Source organism: Carassius auratus, unplaced genomic scaffold (genome assembly GCF_003368295.1).
Source record: "Carassius auratus strain Wakin unplaced genomic scaffold, ASM336829v1 scaf_tig00007371, whole genome shotgun sequence".
Classification (NCBI taxonomy): Eukaryota; Metazoa; Chordata; class Actinopteri; order Cypriniformes; family Cyprinidae; genus Carassius; species Carassius auratus.
Genome location: NW_020523841.1, coordinates 10,534 through 18,571, shown reverse-complemented (window position 1 = coordinate 18,571; position 8,038 = coordinate 10,534). Strand labels below are relative to the sequence as shown.

The following is an 8,038-nucleotide window of genomic DNA, read 5'->3' as shown; positions in this document are numbered from 1 at the left end:
GTGGCGGTTCGGAGCTCTTCCAGAAGCGCTGGATCGTGACCACCCTCGTGCAGGTCTTTCAGTGCCTTAGGCTTGTGCACCTGCAGTAACGCCATAGCGTGTAAGGCGGAAGCAGCTTCCCCGCAAGCCACATAGGCACTGCCGGTCAGACCAGACGAGTGCCTACAGGCCCGGGAAGGGAGCACCGGGTCTCCACGCCAGGAGGCGGCGGACTTAGGACACAATTGCATCGCTACCGCGCGCTCCACCGACGGGATTCCTGAATACCCCTTCGCTGCACCGCCCTCGAGGGTGGTGAGGGAGGAGGAGCCCACCGGCTGGTTTCTGGCAGTAAAAGGTGCCATCCACGACTTGGTGAGCTCGTCATGCACTTCCGGAAAGAAAGGCACTGGGGTGGGGCGCTGAGAACCAGCGCGCACCACCCCGAGAAACCAATCATCCAGCCGTGAGGGCTCGGGACGCGGTGGGGGATTCCACTCGAGCCCTACCCTCTCGGCGGCCCGGGAAAGCATAGCTGCCACTTCGGGATCCGAATCAGGCTTTGTCACCATCCCAGAGGACGGTAGCGCAACCGAACCGTGATCCGACAGCTCTCCCTCCGATGCTGAGATTGACATCTGGTCGGGGGGAGTCCCACTGGATACCGCTGGTACGCTCCTTGAAGAGGGCCCAGCGCGTTCCGTGGGTTGCTCCACTGGATCGGAGGTGCTAAAGGAGTGATGGTCCCCAGAGGGTTGGTTCCCTGCGGGGTTTGCCACCACTGTGATCCTCAAACCACTCGCGCTACTGCCGGAAGTGGTTCTCGTCTGTCGGCCGCCAGAACGAGCCCCAGATCGCGGCCGCTGTAACGGGACTCCGCCCCCCTGAAGGTAGCGGAGCCTGGTTTGCAGCTCCGAGATGGTCATATTCCCGCAGTGAGAACATGACTCATCCACGAAAGCCACCTCAGCGTGCTCGACGCCCAGACACGTGAGGCAGCGATCGTGACCATCACCCGGTGCCAGGTAACGACCGCACCCAGAAACGCACGGGTGAAACGGCATCCTTATAAGGACGATCCGTCGTCTTTATAAAGACGCACCCGTGAAGCTCTTTTAGAGAAATTTGCTCTTTTAGGAAATGCTCTTTTAGTGCTGAGGCGCACAGGGGAATTGGCCGCTTGCAACACGACAGGGGTAGTGCAACCTGAAGTGTGCAATCCACTCGACACAGGAACGACCGCCGCTGAAGCGCCGTCTCGCCAACACACGAAGCTTCCGAGAGCGTGCTGAACCCGTAGTTCACAGCAAACACAGTTGAGCAGAGCGATACTAACGCTCGGCTCCGAAGCGAAAAGCTGGTATGCATTGCACCTGCTGCCCTCTTATACTCACGCAGTGATCAGCGGCAGCTGGATGCAATAATTGCATGCCAATGTGCATTGGCTCGTTTAGTTTACACTCGAAGTAGATTGGTCTATCGAAGCGATATCCCATATTCGTCGGTCATCCGACGTGGCGTCGAGAGTGACCGACTGAAAGGGAACCATTGCTTTACTCATATATAAAATGCATATATATATGCATTTCAACCTGTATCTCAACTGTAAATCAATTGCCATTTTGTTGTCATCAACATGAAGGAAAGCCATTATAACATGTACTGTATGTGAAAAATGTAGAAACACTGTAGAAACCATTTTATTTTATTTTAAATAAATAAATAAAAAGGCACAGAACAGTCAGCGTCAGTTGTGTATTAGATTAACAAATGTTTACAGAAACCATAATCAGCCAATACAAATCTAGTTTGAGACAGAGGAAACAACTCTTTACAAAGTAAAAACTCTTAATTTCAATAGGTAATTATTCAAGAGAGTCAAGTTTATTGCTGCTTATAAATTAAGCCCTTATATGTTACTGCAAATATTTACAAAATTTGAACATATGAACAATATGTAAGATTTGTGATATGAAGAACATTTATGTATTCCTAATGCAGACAAAGTTAAGTGTCTTCTGACTATCTTTGGGTTGCCAAACATTCCTCCTTCTATCCAGAGCTCCACAGTGGAGATTTCTAGCAGGGCGTCCGTCCCTCCTCTGCAGGCCAGATTTTATATTGAATATAATTACCACGGACCCAGGACCAATGACCAGACATATAATGCAGACCAGTCCGCACATAAGCTGTCTAGGATGTTAGGTGTTATTCATCAACTCTTCCATATTCATCTGAGATCTTGGACTCACCAGGTCAATGTAGTTCTGTCTGCAGTAGTTCAGGACATCTTATTTTGAAACACCAGAATGGGCTCAAAGACATCCATACAGTAGAGTGGCAGAGACCAAGAGCACAGAGGATAATGCGGTATAGCATCATATATTCTTACAATGTCACACTCTTCAGTGAACCTGTTTGGTTCCCAATAGTCTAATTGTTGATCGTCACCTCCAGACCAATTCCACTTTTCTAGGTTGTTAGAAATCATTTGCAGTGGGGAATGGCCCATGTACCCTACAGCCTTATATATCGGTGAATATATCAGACATACTGATTTATGACACTCATCAAAAAGGAGTTCGGACTTTTAAATCTGGGTTATGAAGCTCAGTCAGGAGAAAAATATGATCACTTACATAATGAGCCATCCTGTAAAAGACTCAGATTCAACTAGATGACATTCAGAGAAGTGTGAAATTAATAATTTGAAATGAAATAATAAACGTAATACAGGTTAATAAACTTTAGCAGCACTAACCTTGAGCCTCAAAGAAGAGGAGTAATCTTCTGTGTAAGGAAAAGATGTGAGACCTATTTCAGTAGGCGGAGACAGTTTAAGCATTTCCTGTAGATACAATAAAAGGAAATAGATGTTCAGAGGGGATTGAGCTTTGCTGAGGTGAACATCAACGGACCAACTTATGCATTGAACCTAGCATTTAATTTACATTATTAATACTAATTACTTGTTCAATAAAAAATACATTACAAAAGTATTAGCCTAATTCAGGAAACAGAAAAGGCTTAAAACAAGTCTGTTGGTTAGTATAAAATGTATTTATAAATTTACTATTATGTGTCATTTTTGCACATAAATTAGATTCCGAACAGAAAGTTTAGATTATACTTAAAAAAGTTACACAATAGCGTGTGCTATTTGCTTTTGAATGTTTGTGTATCAATTTTTAGATGTTTTCCAACCACAAGATTGACCCTCTTTCACAGCAGCAAAACCACATCATCTACCAAGCGAAATTCTCACGAGATTTTAACAAACGCTCCTCCTTCTTCACAACGAACATTGACAGTTATGGAAATAACAGAACTGAGCTACAAAGCTGTCTAAAATAATGTGAGAACAAATCAGTTTTGTTGCACACAGCTGTAGTTGAGACTTGTGTATATTAACAACATTAATGTGGACACTGTATATAATAACAAACATTACAGATTAATTATAAGACTTTTAAATTAAGATTTAGTCATTTTCTGGATGAAAATAGCAGGTGGAAAAGGAATTTTAATAAACATCTATGATTAAAAATTCTAAAGCAAAAAGTCAAAATATCCTCCTGAATCAATTGTGAGACCAGAGCTGTTAAGCAGGAATAAAATGTGATCTATGGATTTCACTCATGCTAATAAACCTACCTTACATCTAGAGGAACAAATAGACCTTTGTGTACAAAAGAAATGTGAGCAACTGATCTGTTGTTTGTAGTTTGCACAGGCTTCATGCAACTTGCACTTGTGGTTTTGGACTTTGAGCCCAACCTATTTCTCAGTTTGCAACCAGCCTGTAAGAATGAAAATAGAAAAAAGCATTGAGAAAGCCCCCAGCAGAGTTCACATTTCTGTGGTCAGAAGTTTCCGCACCAGCTTAAGTGTAGTGTAAAAACTGTTACTTTTAGAAGTATGACAATTGTCCTCATACCTTCAAGGCGAAATGTCAACAAATGGTCTGATTTACAGTAAAAACATCAAAACAATGCACCAACACAATGCAAATAATTTCATTACCTATACAAGATGAAATTATCTATGCTAACATCATAAAACTTTTATAAATTCACAATTAACCGTAAATCACATCTAACTTTTTTTAACTTAAATTGCACACATTGTATATTTTTTTCTTTTGTTTATTTTTTAATAACTTTTTGAAAAGCAATAGGGTCAAATGTTTCCTACAAATACTTAGCAATGCATAACCTTTTAAACAAAAACACACAAAACAAGCACATATGTTCAGTATATTTGCTGTTAAGTGTGTGAATCACATGACCAAAGACAATATTATTGAGGATTTTTGATTTGAGACAATCAATCAAAACATGAATTTTGAGGTTGTATTGCATAGTCTTAAATAAGACACTTTTGATATGTAGTTGGCTCATTAACAATTTCATTTGATTACTCTTTATAATGTATTATCTTAATAAAAAATGTAATGTGCAAGTATAAATAATTTATATTGTGTGTGTAATTTATATTATATTTGATCTAGTTTAATCTTATAGTGACTTTAAGGCCCACTGATTCCCTTATGTCAGTCTTTTTCTGAATATCTTTGTGATTAGAATCTTTGATTGATTTGAATCTCCATCATTACATCTCAGCTTCAGTATAAATAAAAATAAAATAAATAAACAAAAATATGCATTAAGCAGATGCTTTTATCAAAAGCGACTTACAGTGCATTCAGGCTAACATTTTTGACCTAACGTGTTTCCTGGAAATTGAAATAACAACCTTGTGCTACTAACACAATGCTCTACCATTTGAGCCACAGGAACACTATAGACAGACACTATACCGTATTGGTATTATTTTCTGTTACTGGAATTGATAGCATTGTGGTCATACATTTAAAGTGCATAACTACTGAAGCATTATTTTGTTGAAGCCATAAACTCAGTTAACATGATTCAGCACCATGGACAAGGACATGTGGAACAATAGAGCCTTCCAGCTCTACTTCTTGTGTAAATGTAAACAGAAAAAATTAAAATGTAAAAACAAGCTTGATTAAGCTCTACACAGCCTACAAAACCTAGTAACCTCATCTACACAGGCCAAGCATCACCCCCTCACATAGAGCTGCTGTGGTTTTTAACTGGTAAAGGCACATACTTAATTCATTTAGTTTTTCCCCAAGTTAATTTCAATTAATTTAAAATGTACAATTAAAAAGCAACAAGTACTTCAAAGAGAAAAACTGATCACTGCACAATTAGACATCAAAACGTTATTCATTACTTAATGCGGCAATTTTTCAATTTCCACTTTACAGATTTCTAAAGATCTTTTTTTTTTTTTTTTTTTTTTTTTTTTTTTGGTGTTCATAAGAAGAAGATACATTTCCTTTGCTTGTGAGAGTGTCACCTTACACCTAAAACCTACAGCCAATGACATTTGAATTTGACATATGAGAATATATGAGCATAACCAATCACATCCAGGATCACTTTCCATTTGATTTAGTCACTTAGATCGTGCATCTGTTATTCTTTGCTAGAAAATCAAAGCAACATGAGCAGAGTTTTACTCCTTACCTTTGTTTGTAAGTACAATTGACATATGTTTTACTGTGCTTAATGAATATAATTATAGTCATGGCAAATTATTTATTAATGTTAAATGTGATCATTTTTTATTTATTATCGGACATTTATTCAAAGCAATCCTTAAACAATTTTTTTTTCAATTTAGGTTGCGTTGCGGCACAAGGCATTGAGCAGCCAAGACGTTTGCAAGCCTCTAAACTGGGTGATAATGTCACTATTGAGTGCTACTTACCCAATAGAGATTTTAACAATATGATGTGGTACAAGCAGGAGATAGGAATGAAGCTTCAACTCATTTCAAAAAGTTACATTTACCTGACAAAGGTTGAATTTACTGATGGATATAATGATGGTCGTTTTAATGTAACTATAGGTAAGGCATTTATCATTTAAATATTTCCTTGACAAAAAAGGAAGATATAGCAACATACTTTTGTGGAGTGATAACTTTAGGAGAACTGTCTTTTGGACTTGGAACATTTTTGACACTTTACGGTATGTTTGAACTTTCATTACATGTAATATTTATGCTAAAAAATAATAAATATTGTCTCTAATGAAGAGACTATAAAAGTTATAAAATACTTATTTTAAAACTTTTTGTTTTGCTTTAAAGAAGAGCACAACTCAACAATGGTTCTTCAGAAGCCTATTTCAGATAAAGTTCACATTGGAGACAACGTTACGCTCACATGTATAGTCCAAACGGTAGATGAGAAATGTGAAGGAGGACACCATGCTTACTGGTTCAGAGAGGCTGCAGAAGAATCCAGTCCTGGTATCATTTACACTGATGGAGATGTGAGGAAACATGGAGAGATCTGTAAAGATGATTCTGCTAAACAATCCTGCGTTCACACCCTTACAAAGAGGAACCTCAGCCTTTCTGATGCTGGTACTTATTACTGTGCTGTTCTCATGTGCAGAAAGATCATGTTTGGAAATGGAACTAATCTGGAATTCAACTCAACGCCCGGTAAATGCCTTAAACCCGTTTAAGAGATTTTTTTTTTCTTTCTTTCTTTTTTTTTACTTTACTTTTTTACTACATAACTCTAATAGTTTGTATATAACTTTGGTATAAAAAAGTAATACAAATTAATTTTCCAAACTAAACATAATTTTTTTTAAGTTATCAAGATTTTCATATTTATATATATATATATATATATATATATATATATAGTTTTTTTTAAGTATTTTTATTTTTAAACTGATTTTTTTTTTTTTTTTTTTTTTTTTTTTTTGCAGATAGCAAGTTGACAACTAGTCCTTTGTTTCTCCTATTGGTGTCATCAAACATAATTTCTATGATAATAATGATCTTACTCGTGACTGTGAAATGGAAAGACCAAGCCAGCTCATCAGGTATCATGTTTTACTTTAAATCAAATTCCGAGTTTTATTTGAAAAACTATGAAGCACTTTTGAAACATTTACTTTGTGTCAGTCAACAGATCACATTATCAAGAGACAGCTGAAAGTATTCAGGTAAATCCTCACAGTTTTTATTTTCATAGTGATGAATTTGATGTAATTTTGATGCCATTTCCAAAGTTTCTTGAAAGCACTGAACAACGTATATTATGTATGTTTTCTAACATTTTCAGTGTACTTTTTTTTTTTTTTTAAGTTTAACTTCCTTAAAAATATGCATCAAATTATGAACAGGTGCTTTACCAACGGAAATGTTTGAAATGATCAAGAATCTTTCTTTATCAGGATGGAGGTACAGATGTATTGACTTACGCATCTGTGAGTTTCAGCAGTAAATCACGGCCCTCTAGAGGTGCTAAACAACACAACATTTCCCAGCATACCGATGTCTATTCACGGATCAGGTCTTAACAGAAGAACCTGAACCTGTTTTCTGTACTTTAGTGATCCAAATGTGCCAATGCATAAATCACGGTGAACTAAACAGTTCAAGATCAAATCTATTATAACATATTATACTATACAATATCTATTTTAAAATAGCTGTTAACATCGAGTCTGCATTCACATCGGAACATTATTTTATTATCTTTTATTTTATATGAGGTTGTTACAGAATACTGCTTAGCCTGGACAGTCAAAGCTAACACATTAGATACCAAACCTGATATCAGGCCTGTTATTCTTACAGGTATTCTTTTTAAATACTTTCCCTTATCCTTGCTGATGTGAAAAGACAACCGAAAACAATTGAGACAACTGTGGTTTTGTGAATATTGCTCTATTTGTCTGAAAAAAACAAAAATACAGTTTTTTTTCCAACATTGATGATGTTAAATAAATGCTGACATTACCAAACCCTTTACATACTAGTGATACTATGCATCTGAGCTGTGATTTATTGGAGTGCAAGACCTTCCACTAACTGTATATATATATATACACACACACATACACACACGCACACACACACACACACACACACACACACACACACACACACACACACACACACACACACACAATTACATTTATTATTTATCAAAACACAA

General features: G+C 37.5%; 1 long non-coding RNA gene and 1 pseudogene across 1 annotated transcript; both read left to right on the top strand.

Moving 5' to 3' along the window:
* The first annotated feature begins 5,475 nt into the window (after nucleotides 1-5,475).
* LOC113071468 (uncharacterized) lies at nucleotides 5,476-6,548 on the top strand (annotated as a pseudogene).
* A 262-nt stretch (nucleotides 6,549-6,810) lies between these two features.
* Nucleotides 6,811-7,719, top strand: LOC113071466 (uncharacterized). The gene is made up of 3 exons (XR_003280096.1): nucleotides 6,811-6,917; nucleotides 7,000-7,040; nucleotides 7,272-7,719. It is a non-coding gene; the product is annotated as an uncharacterized LOC113071466 (long non-coding RNA).
* The last annotated feature ends 319 nt before the right edge of the window (nucleotides 7,720-8,038 follow it).